This window comes from Diachasmimorpha longicaudata, chromosome 12 (assembly GCF_034640455.1).
Source record: "Diachasmimorpha longicaudata isolate KC_UGA_2023 chromosome 12, iyDiaLong2, whole genome shotgun sequence".
Classification (NCBI taxonomy): Eukaryota; Metazoa; Arthropoda; class Insecta; order Hymenoptera; family Braconidae; genus Diachasmimorpha; species Diachasmimorpha longicaudata.
This window is the reverse complement of record NC_087236.1, coordinates 4974047-4995401: the sequence shown is the minus strand read 5'-3', so window position 1 is coordinate 4995401 and position 21355 is coordinate 4974047. Positions and strand designations below refer to the sequence as shown.

Here is a 21355-nt window from a genome sequence, read left to right as displayed (position 1 = left end):
TTACAATCACCTAATTATATTAAATAATTCTAAGATTGATTGAGAATTGATTTTAAGACAGAAATTGAATTTTTATGGAGAGTTGAAGAGTAATTTTGAAAAAAATTATTCCTTCACTTCACGGAATAATTATTTATTAACCGCATTTTAATAGAAAACAATCTGACAATTGGTTACATCACTCGAACCTCACCTCTAATTATATTAGAATAACATAATAATTAAATTGCAACGATATAATAATTTAATGTAATATAATTCGCATTTTGCCCCCGCGTTTCATTTTCCCCGGATGTTCCCCCAGCAAAATTCGAATGGAATGTTCGCCTAAACGATTATAGATAACCATTTATAGATAATCCATACGTTCATACCTCAGTATTAAAAAAATGTTGATAGGAATGATAATTAACGTCTACTTCAGTCGAAAAAGATTAATGAAAAATTGTGCTCCAATTGCCCTCCCATATCCACCATTTTTCACCCCAATTTTTTTCTGTCATTCCCTTCGAAACAGTTTGATTTAACATTCGAAATGTATCGGAGTGAGCTTGCAGATGAGTGGTACGTAAACATAATGATGAATTGACGAACTGAACGTTGTGCACCGATGGATAAACGTGTTTGCTGTATTGCCAAGCGATTTCTACCTACACTATTGCTTTTCGAATGCACACGTGTGAACCATATTGATGAAATTCCATCTCAAAATTGTAAGTGACATTGACTAAACGCTATCCCATTAAACCCTGATTTACCCGGTAAATTGGAACACAATCTTCAATTAAAAGTCAATTAGGGAGCTTTGAAATTAAATCGAAATCGACTGGAAATGAGTTTCCACAATCGAAAAATTTTTGCGAAATAATCATTTAGTTTGAAAAATATATTTTTTCAAATATGAAATTAGGGGAGAATCATAGAGTATATGTTAGAATGATGATAGTAAACAATTAGTCAAATTGCAGTTGAATTCTGAGCGAAAATTAATTTATCGATTGTTCTATCGAACGTCGAGTGCTTTCTAACGGAAAAACATTATCAATTTAATGGAGTTCGACGGAATTAACCCCAGGACAATAGCGAGTTATCGCTTCCATTAGATTAATTACCCCGCCACATCGTGTAGATAACACACATAAAAACTAACGTTGCTGATTATTTGATACAAATATTGCTGGAGGCGATTTTTCACCGACTCGTGTCAATTCTATCAGATTAATTGAAAATTTCAACGAAATGAAAATAAAAATTGGAGGAAAAAGTTGAGCATTGAATTACATTCCATTACAGGGCCGACGAATTCGGGAGATTAATTCAATGGCTGAGTAATTGGGCCGAAGTTCGTTTTCAAAATAAAAAAATATTTTAATGGAACGTATTGCGAGCTGGTTAATTGAAAACTGATATCCGGTTCTGCATGGAGAGCAATTTTTTATAAAAATACATTTATCATCATCATTTACGACAACGAAATCGTAAATTCCCTTTACAATTGTCGTAAACTACATTCCTCTAATCGTAATTTAGGGCTAATCTACCTCACGAAACGACTTCAAACGTAAAAAACATGGTGGAAGGTGTGAAAAACGGTTTCATAAAAGTATTTATCGTTTACGTGATTATATACGTAGAATTCCTCGAATTTCCATTCATCATAAAACAGAATAAAATAGTTTTTGATGCAAAAAAAATTTTTTCCTTGCAATTACGATTTTTTCAATAATTATTTACATTTACGCAAAAACCAAACTTCCCCCAGAAGCCCAAATCTTCCATAAAATAACAATTTTCGCGAAGTTGAGCACAAAATTCCACTAAATTCAAACCCTTTCCAACAACTCGAAATCTCTTTTCGAAGGAGTCGATCCATTTCTTCAACCACTAATTTAAAAAAAATTATCATCCTAAAACCTCCTAAATCCACATCTCCTATTCAATTAAAATAATCTCATCTCGACGTTCACATCCCCAGAAACATTGAACTAATGACCTGTTCGTTCAATCTAAACAATCTTACGCCGATTCACCTCATTTGTTTATCAATTTCTCCCGAATTTGTCATCTAACAGATCCGGTACAGCCCCCTAACGACAGGACAACCAACACGCCCCAACTGTCATCCCCCTCACACACAGACCGCCGAAATCCTCAACATTACCCCCTCCACCCCCCTCCCCCTCACAATGTCTCCGCGTAATTAAGCCTTATCATCATCTCAGCGGATAATTCTGGTGGCAGTGGTGGCCCATTGCCATACAATCTCCACCGTAACCGGGGGGTGTGGAAAGGGGAGGAAAGGAGGAAGTCATCCTGTCGACGGATAAGGACCCCCCCTTCCCTCCCCGCCCCTACCCCCTGGCCATTAGCGTTCAGATGTATTTATGAACTCCCGTCTCCAGACGTTGTTTGATGCTTAACAACCACTTGTATCCAACTTTTCCACTCGTATTTTATTTGTAGATGTGCCCGAGTGGTCCAGATGCGGAAGTTGAAATCAACTTAAAGTTGATAACGCGATCCTCAAGTTTTAAATTGCCCAGGAAAATGGTGAATTGGCTACGAATGAGAGCAATTTGGGATAACGTTGTTGGGTGTTTCTTTCCGAGTCTCATCGAATAACATTTGAACATTTTGAAAATAAATTGAAATTTCATTTGAATCGAACGTACGACAGATCACACGTTGTAAGGGATCGAGATTACTATAACATAGTAGATTTTACTATGTGAATATGGCAAGTGATTTTTTGTGTAGACCTTTATAGTAATTTTTATCATGTAGAGCAGTAGAAATTACATTGATCCATAGTAACATACCATGCGACCATAGTAAATCGAATAGTACCACTATTCGCTGTCGCAATTATGACGAATTATTGTGGGTGGCTTTAGCCTGGTGGATATCGTAAATGCAACTACATATAGTGGTAACTATTAAACATATGATAGCGGTTATCATATTTATGATTTTATAATTTTTCCATAATAATTTCCATAAGTGTTACTTTAGTATGTAACAATGATTACCACATGCGTGATGGTATAGTACTCATTACTATGACATAGTAGGGCTCACGAAATTATAGTAATTCGTCGTAATTACGAATATCGATAGAGTTATCTGTATTGTGGCTCTTTTCTCCGCGTACAGAATCTAATTTATCGATCCACAATAACCATTCTGCCCCGCCCTTCAACAAAATGAGTTACAACGCATTTCACCAAATAGAGCCATCATGCGCCCCCAGCACTTCCCATAATCAATACCACCACGAGTATGCAGATAAAATACCCGACATAGAAGCGTAAAATATTGAAGAATTTATTATACCCCAAATGAAACGCAAACCCGTTGGCATACATTTACTCTCACCAAGTAGTGTCATGGGCGTCGTTGCTCATGCACATATTCACGTTGAGATAGTCCCGGGGAATACGAGGGAATATGTTATTACTCACCTGCCAATGGTGAAGCGAGGTCGCCGCTCAAGGAGTGAAGAACTTTACTGTACCCTGGATTGCCTCACCAAAAACCAAGCCATCTCAACGGCATGCGGCTTTCGGCTTTCTTCGGTGGAAAATGTCCATATACTACTCCCCAGTGTCTTCAAGCATGTCTTTATGCCTTTGGGTAGCCCTTCAGATGTAGTCAAAGGGGATTAATGGGGGTGAATGAACCAGTAACTCAGTTTCTGTCATATTCCAAATATTTTGAGCAGTAAAAGCCGCAGGAAAATTACGATTTTTACACGATTTTGGTTATTTGTTTATTGAGACAGGGAATAGTTGTCTTTACTATTGTCGCGGGGGTGAGTTACTGTGGTTTAATGTCATATCTACTATTGGATATGGTGGAAATGGTCGTGAAGGTGGGGTGGAAAAATCATTTGCCACATTCTTATGGTAGAAATGTCTTATTTATTTTTCGGAGGGATTTGAAAATCGCTCTAAATTAGTCGGAATAATTAGCAGTTGAAAATATTCAAGAGCGCCTCACCCGGTCGGTAAAATACCGACCTGAGGGCAGATACTTTAATTGTCGATTGTGATTATTGCTGAGTCGACAGGTCATACGAAAACCCACGCAATTTCGCACTTGTTAGACCACAAATTCCTTCCTTAATTCATAAACACATGACCTCAGCAGGGACTCGTATTCCAGGGAACTTGGGCTCATTCCCCATAAACAAAACCGTAGAAACCCTCCGCAGGATCTCCAAGTGCACCCTCGGCCACCCCCATCCCCCAAATTACCATACGGACACTAGAGTATACGTACAGAGACAGTAGTGTACCAACGAACATATGTATATGTACGCTTTGAAGGGGTGGCTACAGTGCAAGGGGTTGTTGGTAACGGACATAATACGGAAATGCGGGAGGAAAATGTCGCGAGCTTTCAGACGTCTAATAAACTATACACACAGAGGATCCTCCTGGTAACACGTGCTTGGAAGATCCACCGGGAGATCCTTCCGAGCACGTAGTGCCATTGGGCGTTCGTACGAAAGAATTTTGGGGAGAAAATATGTCAGCTCAGTTGTACTTCAACATTTTCACAAACCCTCCCTTCCTCACGGGTGTTAGTCTGCTATACAGATGAATAAAAATCCGTGATAAGGGATGAATATTTTTGCGGGAAATTTGAATTCAATTAATTTTTATGGAAAATTCGATCAACGAATCGGCGACAAGTTCATCGTCTTTTGGATTATCAATTTTCCATTCAATCAGAGACCTTCATTGCTTCCACAGCAATCGGCAAATGTAACATTAATAATATTTATTAATTTAAATATTCAGTCGGAAGATATTCGAGCGAATTTCACTGATCTCCATTGAAATCTGAATTTTTTACTCTCAATCCCCTGGGATTTTATGCAATCAATTATGACCCAATGAATAAATTCAAAATGTTCAATGAAATTCCCGCTGATATCTCCAGTACTGTAGCCGCTGGACAATTCCAATGGATCGGTAAGTATTTTTTTATCCCTCAATTCCCGAAAGCAACAAAAAAATTATCGACGGACTTGCCACAAAGAAGTTCCCGTACGCACGGAAGGACTCATATCGCGTCGTTGCAGCGGGAATTATACGACTCGGTCGTAATACCTTTCCCGAGGGCTTTGCAAGTTTTGAAATTTCGCCTGTAAAAAAAAAAAAAGCCAGCGGCAGAGAGGGCAGGGGGCGGATGAAGTTTTACGAGGTGGAGTGACCGGTTAACGAATGGAAGTTACACTCACCGGATATAAAACACATGTTTACGAGTTGATGAGAACTGCTGAACTACTTTTTTCAAATTCCGAGGATATATTTTTTCCCGAGAAAATAAAAAATGTCACATCGACTGTCTGATGACATTCGTTACAGTAAAGTTCATTGTTAGAATTTTTTATCTTCGAAAATTCATCTCTTTTTCATCCGTAAATTAACAGATAAAAAATATCTGAAAGAGGAGAATTTTATTTTAATTATCTTGCTGACATATTTTTGAGTTAATTTATTTAAATTAGTGAATCGAATTCTTTGTTTGGAATTTCTATAATCAATATTTGATTAATGATAAGTGGATTGTCTGCTGTAATCTAATGAATTATTGATTTAATTAAAAAAATATATAATAATTCATTACAGAAAAAATTACGTAATCAAAATTAATCAAAATACGGAGGGCAAACAGAAAAATTATTTACCACATTATTATGATAAAATACCTCATGTTCTAGTAATTTTTACCTTTCCCTCGCCCCGTGTGACAATAAAATTATTAGAGAACTTTTTTTCAATGAATTTATTTCGTCAAAGGGGGGTGATAGGCCAGTCTGGCTCACCTTACGATTTAATGTTCCTTGAATAATGATGGAAATCCCCGAAAAAGCTAAAATAAATGAAATGATCACTCAGAAAAGTTTTCCCCGAGCACTAGAGCTCCTGGAGCTTCTGGAGCTCCTGCTCAATTCATGCGGAACAACGGATAATTGAATGTCCCACGAAGCTGTCGGCTTTTGAAATATTTGAGTGCCGTGTGGCTCTCGTTCTCGTACACAGTGCAGAGGCTGCATAGTGAGGGTCGGCATACAGCACCGAGACCGAATTATCATGCAGCGTCATTCGCTTCAGCGCAACCTGAATTCTTCCGTTCCTTTTTCTCCCTCATTTTTATTTCACTCCCTCAATTCAGTTATCCTCGTTTCATTCTCTCCTCCGTTCGCCCTGTCCTCGTGTTCTTGCCAATGTCACTCGTTTCTTACTTTTTTTTTTTTTTTTCTTACGAAATTCCATCCCTAACCCAGAACTGGGATTTGCATAAGTCCACTGAGGTGCTGGAGACAGGCGTCTCGTGAAATCTTTCCCCGACAAAAATATCTCATTGAATGTTCAGCTTTTCTCATTGCTCATTCCAGCTTTTAGGGGATAAAAAAAAATATGAAATCCATAAAATTCCGACAATGGAAATGAGAAGGGAAAATTCAGGGGAGAAAATTATCTCGAGGGGAAGATATTTACGTTTTATAATAATAGAGAGAGTAAGGGTAGATTTGCGAAAAGGGGTAGTTTTTGGAGAAGAAAATTTGAGGTGCGAAGATTTGATTTTTTAGAGGGAGATGAAACTCATCTGAAAAATAATTTTCTTGGGGGAAAATTGAAATTAAAATTGTGGATTGATTATTACGGAAAATATTCTTTTTCATAAATTAATTTCTTGACGGCAATTAACTCTTTTCAACGGTAATCATTTGAAATAAATGAATTCTCCCAAATAAACAAAGTTATAATTTACAAAATTAGCTTAAAAATTGGGGTTGACAGCCCTGTTGTCTAGTTTCTCTCATCCCCTTTCTCATGCTCAATCAGATTGTTGCGATAAAACTTATTATATTTTTATATCAAACATTGAACACAGATTCGTGAAGAAATTCATAAAATTCCAACAATAAAAAATTAAAAAAACTGAAGCTCTAAAAAAATAATTTTAAGAAGCAAAGGAACAACTCTTTGTTATTTGTAATAATGCCGTAAGTATGAAAAAGATTCAGACTGAATACATGGTTGAGTAAATATAGGGGGAAAATAATAAGGTCATACATAGAGGAGTGTGTACATACACGAAGTAATTGTAATGGGAAAAATGAAAAGAGGGGAAAAAAATGGGGGAAAACGAGGGAAGAATGAGGGAGGGTCAGGAGAGTGGCAGAAATGAGAGCCATGGCTCTTGAGCATGGAAATAAATGAAAAGCCTGAAAGCATTTTCCGCGATGTGATTGTGTGTGTGTGTGTATGTGTGTGAGAGAGAGATGTTACGGTACGAGAATTCCTTTCTCGGACACAACTGCACTGACGAGGAAGCACTTTTTCACTGGTCTATTAAGAACAGTCGTCGTTTCCTCGAGTTTTGACGGTTGTGCACTTGGAATAAGCCGATTGGGGGTCACATGCTCCTTGTGGCCAATTATTAATCGAGATTTAGCAGAAGTGCCATCCGGTTCCCTCACTTGAAATGTCCGGAGGAAACTAATCCGGGGAAATCACATTGAGAGAATTGCGAAGAGAAATTACCGAATTGAAGAAGTCAATTATCTCGCTCACGAGTGGTTTTAGAGCAAAAGTCAAAAGACATTTTTTGTTGGAAATTTAATTCTCCATAATAAAGATCTTCTGACAATTTCTCTAAAAACCAGTCGATTTTTAAATAACTGCGAAACAAATTTTTTTTTCACTTACAGGTGGTGCCCCGACATTATTCTCTCTTCATCCCTCGTATTTTAATATTTACCTGCAACAGAAGAAATAAAATTCATCAGTAAAAAATTCATTTCCATCCTAAGAATATTTTTATATTCAATATTGATGGATTAATGAGTTTTCGGGGTATCAGATCGTGTGAAATTACCGCTCGAGTGATCAAACGTTGGGTTATAAACTCACCGGAAGAATCACCCGAGGCTCTTGACTTCTCCCTCACCCCCCAACCCCTCCATCAAATATTCATAGATTCCATTTAACGTTAGTGAAGTTTTTCAATGACACTTTTACAGACACTTTTTCGATTCAACATTGAAGCAGAGTTTCGCGAAAGTTCACCCCCTATCAACTGTCTCATGAATATTACCTCAACCCTCGTGTTGGCTAAAATAAAAAAAAAAGTTGGAGAAAAATTGCCAAATAAGTCTAGTAATTCGTGGAACTGAAACCACTTCCGAGGGGATTGATTCAATTAATCAATTTATCGTATTTCTTGGTAATTCTCCTTTATTAGAAATTACGTACATGAGGGGATGCTACGAGTATTTCTCACGTGCAGAGAATCATAGAGATTCGTTAGAGGACTATGCAAACGTTATTGAAACACACGGTGAAACGCAGAAGATATGAAGGTGCCATGTGCACAAAGCGTGGAGTACAGGCGGTTGTTGGGGCGGGGTGGGGAGGGGGGTGGAAGGGTTGATAAACATTGGGGTACATCTGGTACTGCATCGTTCAACATGACAGATAATCTCATGCCTTCAATTGCCTCCAGCAGCGGTTTAAATTAAGCATATGATAACATGAGATTGAGATTAAGGGATTTTCCAGGTGGAAAATTAACAGTTAAATTAAATCAGTTTTTTCTCATTGACGAAGGTGACAATTAGTGTCTTCACGATGTCTTAATTTAGGACAGTCTAATATACATGAGGTCATTACCTCCATCATTGATGACCTTCACCGCGATTTATTCGATAATTTTTTGTTGAATTTTAATTTTATGGAGTCGTTTGGAGGCGACGGAATAGATTATCGAACCCATTATTTATTTCTTAGAAAATTAATTCAAATCATCGCGAATCCACTTCGACTTACACGCGCAGACACACACACATACACACCCCGCCCTTCCCCCGGCGCCGTCAAGGGCCCCAAGATGGGAATTACCTCATCACTTACGCAATTACCTCGCTCCGATCGCATCAGTTCAAACATAACCAACGACTGATAGTCATGTCAAGAAGGTAGGAGTGCCGTGGGGATAGCCCGGAGGATCGTCTCTGTGAGCATCTCCAGGAAACACTCGACAACTGCCATTGAAGACAGCTCTCTAGCTTAAAGGGTTGTTAGAGTTGGCGTATTATATAAAGTACACACACACACAGCCCCTGCGTTACTCAAAGATCAACTCATAACTTCGCCATTATCCGACTTGGCAAGTTCATCGAGGGACTTTGCGCGGTTGTCTTGCTGTCAGCCAACGTACCAATGTGTCCCTCCCACTCCCACCCCCCCGGCCAATTCAACTGTGCGATTTTACCACTTGGTCGTCCATTTTTAAATGCACATCAGTTTTCGTTCGGGCGGGATAGAAAATTCGAAGGGGAAAATAGTCGTCAGTGGGTGGGTTAATGTCTGTTTTAACTGAATTTTTCAGTGATCGATTATCGATATAAAATAATCGATTATCGATATGAAATAATCGATAATCATTTTACAATAATCGATTATTTCCACGAATCCACAATATTTAAATATGGAGTCGTGTCAGTGTTTACCGAGGTTTTCCGTACGAAACCCAAATTTTCTGTCGAATTTTCTTCCCCAAATTTTCCGCCTTTCCGTTCCCTACGGGAAATTCTCACATTTTTCTTTGTAACGCGGTCCTAACGATTCGAGTTGAAAAACCGACTAACCGAGATAAGCGAAAACTTGTCGTTGACATTTTAGCGATAACGTCGACCCGACATAGTCCTACAGTGAGGTGGCAAAAGACAGAGGTGGTGAAGAAGGGTTATCGGTCCGCTCTGTCATCCCTTCGCAACTCCCGCCCTGTTTCAAACCCGCATGACCTTTTTCGGGAGAAAAAAAAAATCTCCTGGGCTGTCCCATTACGGGGATTCCTTGCTCATCGCTTTCGCCTGCCGAAGGATTAATGAAGATTCGAGTCAGCATGAAAGGGGCGGTGGGGGAGGGCGAGAGGGTTGGATGGAGAATCGGACGGGACAACTGATTCTAGTGTAATTAAAAATAGGGGTTTCCCAGGTCGATTAAAGGCACCGGCGTGCGAACGAGATTTTCTGAAAATAAAAAGGGACGACTTCTCGACATTTGGCCCGGGAAATCGCTCCGAAAATGGGGTCAAAGGGAGAAAAAAACGAGGGGAGATACAGCAGGCAGTTTCATGAACTCGTTATTTGGCAAATGGTTACTGCGAATGGCCCGGAGTTGGAATTGAACTTCTTCCGAGGATTTTCTAATGATTCGGATGAACTGCGAGTTGCCGTGGACGTAATTTCGATTTTAAATATAAATTAGGGAGTGAGGGGAGCGGTCGAGTGCGTTGACCTTCTGAGCGACTGATTTTAAATGAAAAAAAAACTTCCCCGCATGGAGAGAAAGTTGTTTAAAAATTACGTGCCTGTTACATAATCTGTCATTCAAAAAAGTATTCAGTAAAAATTACGGAACCGTTACGTATTTTTTCACTCAAAGTTCACTGGAAAATGCATTTTTTCCCTGAACGTTCTGGACTCTTTCCTCAAAATTCCCTGGAACAGTGCGCAACTGTTCCATAATTTTTCCCAACATTATTTTGACTATCAAATTACGGAACACGCGCCTAATTCTTAGTCCTTTCCTCTCCGTGTGTTAACATCCGTCTCCCCTAATCACTCATCACGATGGGTCAAAGCCCTCCCACAAAATTATTCCACCTGATATGGAAATTTCCCATTCCCGTGATCACGCGTTATTAGAAAAAAAAATGTATTCACGAGAAATCTCTCTTTCATCATCCATATGAACACCCTGAATGACTGCGAAATGATAGACATCGCGATGCCGCTGATGAAACGTCAGTCCCCCCAATATTAAAACTTCCATCGGCCTGTCATATGTCCCCACCGGCGAATTTCCAACTATAATTGGAAACACGAGAACGATCCTTGCCGTTAGTATCGCTGAATACTTACTACCCCGTTAGAAAATTGCTCCTGACAGTTCCAGTAAAAAATGAAAAACAATCTCGAAGCATCATTTCCTTCGATATAAATCGATCAATCGCTGATACAAATTGATTCCCGACCAAACATAAATATTAACTAAAACATAATTCATTTAAATTGACCCAATCCTTCACTAAAAAAATATATTGAATGTTCTATTAAATTAAATAAATTCTTCTTTATTATTAACAAAATTTTACTTCGTCCGAATAAATCTTTCAGTTCAACAAAACAAATGTCTTATGAAGTTGAAAAAAAATATACCATCGCCACTGTCACAATTAATTTCGGACCACAAATTTGTCATTTCTACTTGTTTTCGTCAGTTTGTTCTGCAGCTTTGAACCCCCCACACGCGGATGAAGAGGAAAAGTTAATTCTGACTATTTCCAGGTTCATTACTATGCAAGCAGAAGCCAACAGTTTCAAGTGGAAACTGGCAGAACCAATACGATATAATCAAATGACCTCAATTGAACCTCAATTTCGCAACTTGGATATAAACATAAACCCTTCCGTCAGATACTGGGATGTAATGGTGGGATGGTGAGGGGGATGGGGAGGGGAGTGAGGTCGGGGGTGGTTGGAGTTGAGACAAGGTTTACCGTGGCCAGCATGAAAATTTCCCCGGGGATGGCTGGCACTGGTGCGAGAGGCTAAATCCAAAGTGCTTGGCCGCTTTGGATATGCTGGGCGAGAGAGGGACTACAGAGCTTTTTGTGCTTTTACCCTCCCTGTGGATTTTCTACACTCCACTCGCCAACGATCAATTCATATACCCAGTGAATATCATCGTATATGCACTTGGATTCATTCAGGATTTTGGTATTCATACGATACCACATGATTGGGATGAGTTCAGACTGTTTGAAAGGCTGAAAATATTTTTTGAATACAATTTTTGTGTTTGACGATTACTGTTTTCATTTTGTGTATTTTCTTCATATTTAGTCTGGCAAAACGGAAGATATTCGGTATCTCTCATTTACCACGCCCTAATTAGTAAATTCTGTCTACCAATGAATATTACACACACCCGGCTGATTTATAGTTTCTCTTTGAAACCCCCCATAATGAAAGAATGGGAAATTTCCGAATCCAGCACCAACGCAAAACATTTTCCCTCCTGATTGGCTCAATTCATCAGAGGTTCCGGCAGTCATAATTATCCGGCTATCAAAATATTCCACTGGCTCTCCGCAGCGCTTTCAAAAGAACGAAATCCCTACATAGGGTCCGATTTCATTCACATGGCGTTGATTCAGTACATGAATCCACCCCCGACCTCTATCCATTCACTGTAGCCACTCACATGTACTTTCAAAATCCCGTGATTCATCAATAGCTATGATATTGTATCGGGTTTTAAAACCACAGTTGATGATTAAACCGAAATCGCCTGCGGGTTGTAGGCAATCCACGTGAAATACAAAAATATGAAAAAATATGGAATTTCATCGAAATTTTTAAAATTGAGTCGCTATGAATTTTTTAAATAAATTTTATCATAATAGGGGGGTTCGAAAAATTACTGTTTATGGAACGTCTGTCAAAAATCTTTAAAAAATAATATTCACTTCTGAAAATGTGAAATTTTTTTTAGAATCACCAGAGAAATCTTCCAAAGATTTTCCAATCATTTTCTTGGGATTTTCGATGTAGTTTATAATTGTCTCTAACCTAAAATAAAAACGAGTCTTCATTTACTGCAACCAATTAACCGAAAATTATTTATTCTCCCCAAATAAATTATTCTTTGCCACGTGATTTCAATATCGTCCTCCTGAAAATTCTCGCACAAATCCCCTCCGAATTTTTCATTCATTGTTCGAACATTCTATGAATAAAAGAAACTCCCAATCCAACCATACGCATTTCACAACCACCGATTCTCCCTGTCCCTCCGCACCCCCTCGTTATTTTCCTCGTATAACTCCCATTATTTACTTATTCATTAATTTTTTTTTCCACCCACATAAAATCCGAATACAAGCGAACTCAACAGCGACTACGTAAAAAGCCATTGGAACGGGGCCTGGAATTATTTCAACTCCATTTTGTGATTTCCGGGACGTGGGAGGGGAGAGGGCGGGGGGTGAAAAAAAAAATAAAAACAACCAGAACTCCAGTGCGAGAACTCTCATTCGAAATCTGCAATAGCGTATCGCCAACGAGGAACAATCACTCGGGGACGTAGACTCATAAATTTTATTTTCCATTTCGATGCCACCACTGAATCGCGATGGTAATTCACAGTTTTTTGCCTCCCCTTTTCTTCATTTTTTTTTGTTTCGACCCTCACCCTATCGTACGGCCACTCTATCGATTGCTGGATGGGGAATTTCGAGTTGTAAAGCCGAGAGAATTCCGTCGTCTTGGGAATTCCCTCGGACGCATCGACGATGCGATTTTTTTTTAAATGAAGTGCCGCGGTTGGTCCTGGGGTTGAAGGCTCCGCAGGAATCAGATGAGGAATGGATAAGTAGAATTTGCATTTCGAGGGATGATCGGTTTTAATCGAGACTCGATGATTTGCGGGTTCGTCGTTTGCCTCGGTCAATAGGAATTCTTAATGATTTATTTGCTCGATTACGCGATAATTGATGGGGGAGGTTGTTTAGGAGAAATGTGAATTGAAAGGACCTTGAGAGATTTAGATGAAGAGTGACAGAATAATCCAGCAGGGATTAGTCATTTTTTCGGTGCGTTAATCTTTACAGAATTTTTCTCACAGTAAAAAACATCGTTTCTTCCCATCTCTTGACTCATGTGTCAATGGGAATTGAGGATCGCAATGATTGTAGAAAAATATTGAATCTTCAGCGCTGAATCTAAGAAGTTTTCACTGAGTTATATTCAGAGCTAATTTAAACTTTTGTATTGATCATCGGATATCGATAAGAAAAGAAATACTCGATTGTTGTCGACGAGTACTCCTTGAAACTCGTCGCTATAACTTCTCCATTGTTCGGGACGGGCTGGATCGAAATAGTTTAGGCGTTAAATGAGGAGTCGTATTTCACTGGAGAAATCGAATCTAAAGTTTTCGTAAAAGAATAAAGTGTACACTTGAGAGTTTTCAAACGATCGGTGCTTCGCCAAGTTCCAGGATAATTCTTGGATACCTTGTTTGATGGACAATGTGACACTTGGGAATATTGTCTCCACGTAGGGCTTGCCAACGGTACCATTTACAAGATGATCGGCCGACATTTGCCCGACGTTTGGCCGACATTCAGCCGATGTTCTAATTTTTTTTTACTAATGTTACACGAGCTCCTCAGTTTAGTATTTTATGTACCATTTATAATCGAAAATCGGAAAGAAATCCCTCCAAAAATATTTCCACAACCCCCTATTAATCATAAATACCCAGCACTAATTCAAATCTAATTCTCAAATAGTCACCCTGAAAATCCCCATTAATTGCCTGAAAAATTGCGCGCAAAAATTATCTCCCCAGAATAAAATGTAAATTCTCCACTCATTAATTTTAATTAAAAACCTGTTACACCCCCACCATCGAAATCTTTTTTCACCCCCTCCAAAACGAGTGGAAAAAAAAATGCCAATGTCCGGATAAGCCAGGCAATCCCCGTGGAAAATCCTCACCCCGTCTTTCTAATTCCACAAGAACTGAAGTAAAAAAAAGGAAAAACCTTGAAATATGCTCCACCCTATAGCTTCTTTTATTCGTATAGCCAATGGTGGATGAAGGGGTGAGGGGGAAGGAGATGCCCCCCTCCGTCCATACATTCGCCAAGTGCAATTCGGCACCAATTTTCTGGGTAAATATTTCTTCGTCCCATCCAACGTACCCACCCCATCCCCTTCCACCCTGACCGCCATTCCACTATTGCAATAAGAAAACCCTAAAAATATACACTCCATGTGAAAGACTGGCTCTACCCTGTCCCATGGCCACATTTTCTCATGGATGCGAGGAACGTTTTCCACCAACTTCGTATTCGTTAGGTTAGACATTGGCCCTGGCGAGGGTGGTGGGTGGTGAGGGTGAGGGTGGGATAGGGGAGGGCCAGAGACGACTCTTAACTGAAACAAACTGCGATTGGCCGGGGGTGATTCGTTGGAATGGGTGAAGATAAAAAGCTTTACAACTGAGTCCTGAAAAATAATGAGGGCATTCATCATGGGAGAGTAATAGCTGAGCTATAGTTTCGTCAAGGACGAATATACGTCTTGGTTTATGCAGTTATTTCACTTGCTCGTCATCATAAATTATGGAAATAAAAATTGCATTTAGTGTACAAAGGAAGACGGAATGTTTGTTTGCTGGGATGTTAAAAGGTAGAAGGGAGGGTAGGGGGATGATACTTGTATTGGGATATACCAGTGTCGTTGGCGGTCTTATGAGATAAGTAGATGGATGTTTATGCTCCTCGATGATTGCGCTTTGTGGGATTATGGGGAGATTGGGGTGGATATATCATGGGGGATGCTCACCACTTACGACGGCCGGTTATGATCGCGTAACTTGAATAACTATCCTTGGGAAATTTCTAGGGGTTTTGAGTGTATAATCGCCAGTTGTCTGTGTTTTTGAAGGGGATTTAGGTTTTTGGGGAGAGGGGAATTGAATATTCATCATTTGCAAAAAAAATTATGAAAGATGATGAATATTTAATTATTTAATTTTCCTCCCCGAATGTTGTAATCGATGTCTTCATTTTAAGACCGATATAGGGAGGGAAGAGATCTTCGGAGCAAGTCCCTGAGGAACCAAAAAGATTCTTCCTGGATCCCATGAAGACCTCCTCAAGATCTTTCCACAATTCTCCTGAAGATCGTTCCAAGATCTTCACCAGGCAATTCTCCTGCGCGGGGTGTCGTCGAGCTTGTCATCTAATTGTTTTAATTTCTAAAAAAAATCCAATTAAGACTAACCTCCACGACTACAGCTACTTTAGATTAAGACATCATGAAGACACTAGTTTTCAGTAATCGTCCGACTGAAGTACCCACTTCTCGTTAAGACGAAGAAGAGCCTCGATTATACGACCCTTCGGAAATTGTTGGCGCGTGTCAGTTGTCTGATAGCACCACTCTCGTACCCGGTAAAATTCCACTCCTGATGATTCAAACAGCTGACAAAAATGGCGCATCAACACTATCAATCTAAAAATATCACTCGCTCTTTGATGACGTAAATGAGGGAATGAAATTGTTATCGCGAGAGAGAAATTTAATGGCTGCCTCGACGTTTCCAGATAACAATGTACAGTGTCTCTATGACGATATTCCCCCGGGACAATGTCCCCTCCCCCTTTCCACCACCGGGAGGGACTAACGAAACGTAGTGGAACGCAGCACATGTCACGGGGACGAGCTCCGAACTGTCACTGACGGACCGCATGGTCATTTGTCAGAATGACGTGACCGTGTGCTCTGGAACGTTTCGCTGTCCCTCGTACTTTTGGGTGATCCGCACTTCCTTATCAGTCCCTTTGGTGAAGCACTTGTCGGGTCTGGTTGGTCCTTATTGCGAATGACGTGGGGGTCGATTATCGAGGGAAAAGTTCCCTGGGTTATTGTCAGCTGTTTGAAATAATTGGGGTGGGGTAATTTGATTTAAGTTGATTAATCGTCAATCCAATTATATCGTATTGTTTTAGAAATTTTCTGTCATTATTTTGTTGCACAAAACTTGTCGTTGAATTTACATTAGAATTATTTTGTTGAAGATCCTCCCGTTGAAATTTACAAGATAACCGATCATTAATTTTTAATTGCCGGGTATTAATCCCCCAATAACTCGACCAAATGAAGCACTTGGTCTCCCCCTGACCCTCCCCATGGAGTCTCAGATTCCCCTAAAAATCCTCCCTTAGCTCCACAATCACGTAACATAATCTGCCATTATTTCTGCTCCCCCCCCCCCGCGAGCCCTTCAATTGTTCGCTAAAATTCGAACCGTCACTTGGAAACATTCCGCCCAACAATCGGATCCGCCTTCCCAGGCTCTTCCGTCAGTAAATGTCCCCGATTCTCCCTAGAAAATGATTTTAAGAAAAATGCCATCACTCATTCGCTCAACACTCACCGAAGCGCCGGCATTTACGCTCTTTACCAGCAAGTACTGGGCCATCCGAAGTGATACAAGCACATATAGGAACTGAAGTAGGCATTCAAATATAAACCATCAAGGTACCAAGAGTATTTTTACCCCATTCCCTTTCTTTGCACTGTTCCACTCCTCTCTTTATCTTCCATTTCATCCAACAAACGTGGAAGCAACTTCGGGGCTCTTAGAATACTTCCGACGCGCAGTAAATTCCATCGACTTGACGTTCCCTTTCCACTACGTACGCTAGTCCTCCCTCTTCGCAGCATTTCATCCTCGTTGTCTTCCGATTTTTTTTTGTTCATTTCTCCCAACTTTTTTTTTTCTCACTAGAAACGTTTACCTGTTTCGGTACAAATAGCGGAAAGAAGATGGAGTGATTTTGTGGTCTTCAGATTTTTTTTTAGTTCGTTCCTCGGAATTTTTACTTTTTTTTTATTTTCTATCTTTTTTTCTTTCTTTTTTCCACTAGAAACGTTTACTTATTTCGCTGTAAATAGCGAAAACAAGATGGAGAGATTTCGCGGTATGTTTTGGTCTGCTGATTTCCCCGTCAATAAAAATCGTCCAGAATTTTTATTATACCTCCCCCTCCCCAGTCCGCACCCCACAGGCATAACGGACACTGGGTAATTATGCGAGTGGATGGGGTGAGGGGGCAGTAAAATGGGGCAATTTTAATAATCATCTGGAGGCTGTGATAAATTCAAAGTTTTCACGGTAAAAGAGCGCAATATGCTAGGGCTGTATTTTATTGTATGTTCAATAAAATCTCAGCTTTCCTTCTTTTTCAGATTCTCAGAGAGAATTTTCTGCCTAGACTCGGTGCGATATTGCCAATACGTGAATGGTGTCAAATGAAAGGTATTCATCTTTCGGTTTTGTTGTTGCGGCGAATGTTTTTTTAAGGGGGGATCACATTGGCTGGGGAAAATTGATGGGGTTGGGGTGCACTCGAATGGGGGGTTATGAGCCACACGATGAGAATAGGTGGGGGAAATTGCTCGAGGAATTTTCGTAGCAGTTTTGAGGTGAAATTGAACCACTGGGTTTCTATGAATTTCGGGGATTGTTTCGGCGCCGACAGTGAATGTTTTTTATTTACTAAACTATTTCGCTGAGTCACTAATGAGCTAATCGAGTTTATGAGGTAGTTTTAGGCATGAAAATTAATTACTGAAGGAGAAAACGATTCTAAATATTTAAACAGACAAAAATAAAAGCCCTCAGGTCACCCACAGTAAAATTAATCAAAGATCTTTCCCAAATCTTCAGAAGAATCATCGAGGGATCTTCGTAAGATCTTCCGGATGTTTCCAAAAATAACAGCGATCTTCTTAAAAAATATTTTATTGCAAAAATATTTTCCAAAGTCAAATTCCGAACGTATTAAAAAAAAATCTTCCAAAATCATTCGAAGAATCCTTCTGAGTCCCCCCGAAGATCTTCCCAAGATCCTACGACGATGCGTCTGAAGAATTATGCGGGTACTCACTCATGCGGGAAAATGGAGGAGTCTCAGGTCCCGGAGCACTACTTTTCGGTCAATTAGACCAGCGATAAATGCAGATAATTCAAACCTCCCCCACTCTCGCCCCCTCACAGCCCTCGAAATCTTATCTAAACTCGAATCTGCCGGATTCTGCATCAACCCCTTCCCTGTACCCCCTGAAATACCTGACGAACAGACGCAAATGCCTGCGTTTCCACCGCATACCACCGAAAATGCTCTCTGGTACACTTTCCCCGAACTCTTCCCCACACCCAGATTGGTCTTGCAGTTAAGTGCCCCCAAGATTCTACTCCCAAGTTGACGTAGAATCGTGGAAATTAGCGGCGTTGAGCGGATCATGATTGCAAAAGTTATCCCGAGTGGAATGATTAATTCATGGTATTGTTGGACAAACAATCATGTTGGTGAATGCTGGGGATTCAATGTATGTTAATTCTGACAGAAGGTGAGGAACACGAAGGCAGATGCGGGAGTTGAATTTGAATATATTATCATAATGCTGGAAAGAGTCTTGAGAATTTTGTCTCGGGGGAAAGAAATATTCCGGGAAAAACTTATGAATCGGAGGGATGAATTTCACATATTCATACTATCGTGGGATTAGCATTGGACGGAGAAAAAAAATTCTGTGAACATTATGGAGCTCGAAGTTCGATGATCGATGACAGAATCGATTGGAAAACTCAACACGACTGTACCATAATTTTTTAAGACCATTGGAATAATAATTACGAAGGTTTCGCGGAACGTTGTTGCGGACGAAGGCATTCAAAACAATGTCAGGGGCGTACGACGCGACGAAGGGTTAGGGCCCCGCTGGTCGCAGGGACTGGAAAACAGCACAGCCATCTTTGCGGTGAGTTTTTGAATCATTTAATCGATTTAGAGTAGGTAATGACCCCGTAGATCTTCGGAAGATCTTCGCGACAAAAAACCAACAAAATTTATTCCCTCGAATCCACCAAATTTCCCCGTTATCTACAACAAAACAACAAGGCATCGCTTGATAAATCCCGAACGCTTAATATTCCTCGGAGTAAAACAACATTTCGAGGTCAGACATAATAAAAATATCCGCCAAAGTTTTCAGCTTCTGCAGTAACTCCACAACTTTCCCATGTAAAATTCATTCTCCCAGAAGATAGACCACTTTCTGAAATATATAATGACGCTCTCCAGAGTGTATATACTACCAATTAAATTTCATAACTCGGCACTGGTACCAAGTACCGTAAATATTGTAAACAGCGTAGTCGTACAATGTCTGAATAGATAACGCTCGGTATAAGTTACCCCCGGTTGTATCGTAATCTTGGAGCGGGTTTTTCCCGGCTCTCGACTAACAAAGCGGGCAATTTGTTGCCATTAGTCGTGAATTTCATTCACCATTGTACTTCTCACTTCCTCACTCAACATCCACCGACCCTGAATTGTTCCCAGTTGTCTTCGATGAATCTCGATGACATCGTTTCACATCCCCCCGAAAGACAAAATTTATTGTTCATAATGAAGGTCAATTACTTTCCCGAGCGACTGACACTTCCGGTCTCCGTAATCTCTCCGGTTTAAATTGGCCGACTCACAGGAGCTTTTCAACCCCCATCCGGTATCACAACTCAATGCAACCCCTGAACCACTCGCCTTCTTTATTTCACCCCTTAACACAGTAAGATGAGCCAAATTCAAGTTTATATCTAGCAAGATGTGGCAGGTAGGTCCCCGTAGGATACGGAAAACGTACTACTTCCCTCCTCATTCTCGTTCCTCTTGACACTGGAGTGCGACACGTTTGCCGCAGGGGGGTGGAAAGGGGGTTGTCGGTGAAAAGGAGAACGTTGGAAGACAGTGGAGGAGTATTCACAGGCGTGATTTAACGCCTTGGATTAATTACAGTCTCTCTGCCATTCTCCGGGGGTGTGTGAGGGGCTGGGGGGTGAGGGTATCCTGTGGTTTCCTACCTTCAGCAGCAAGAATTCTGCAGATTAGATAGTGTTTGCTTGAGAGGGAGGGAGGGGGAGGGAGAATGAGCCAGGTGTCACTGGCGTGAATTTTATCGTGAATCAAATTTCGGGAGAATCGGAACTGCGGAAATAATATTATATACGAAGCGCATTATTTTCATATCGTACATAGAATATGTAATATATAATATAGAGAGAAGACAATATTCAATAAAAATTACGTTTATTTTGTGTGATCCAGTCAGGAAGTGGTAGAATGAGATGCGTTTCGCAGAAGAAAAAGTTTGAAAAATCCGAAATTGATTCTGGGACAGAATTAATTTTTGATGGATATCTCATAATCTGGGAAAGATAGCAAAATTTTTGTCAGGACCTTTTTTGTGGGGCGGATTGAGTACTACAATAAATGTCATGAGAAGAATTCCATTATCTCTCTTAGATTCGGAGTTATTGCTCGAAAACTGGGCTCAGAGGTGATTCAGATTATCTCGTTTAGCCACTTCGCTGCTGAATAATTCCGGAAAATTCCGCAATTTTTACTCACGATTTCCCTTAGTGTGGGTATCCAGGGGCTGTAACCCTGTTCGCCCTCAGAAATCTACCAGCATGTCCTCCAGAATGTTCTCCCAATGTACTTCCACGGAAGAATGAGACTGGAGGAAGAGGGAAACATCGGCCACTCGTCGATTCGATCGGAGCAAACAAATAAATTGGCTTTCCGGTGGGTAGCGAACGAGCGGCGAAACAGCCTCGGGGGAGTAAGTATATTGTCTTTCGAGAATCCTCGAATGTCTCGGGAAATTTCTTGGCTCTGTTTCCCG

At 40.2% G+C, this 21355-nt stretch overlaps 2 protein-coding genes across 7 annotated transcripts in view; one reads left to right on the top strand and one right to left on the bottom strand.

The window, feature by feature from the left end:
* The window catches only part of LOC135168071 (fasciclin-3), a 216957-nt gene that overhangs the window by 26211 nt on the left and 169391 nt on the right, over positions 1-21355 (bottom strand). The window lies entirely within an intron of this gene.
* LOC135168076 (uncharacterized) overlaps positions 1-21355 on the top strand; it is a 137319-nt gene that overhangs the window by 39423 nt on the left and 76541 nt on the right. The window lies entirely within an intron of this gene.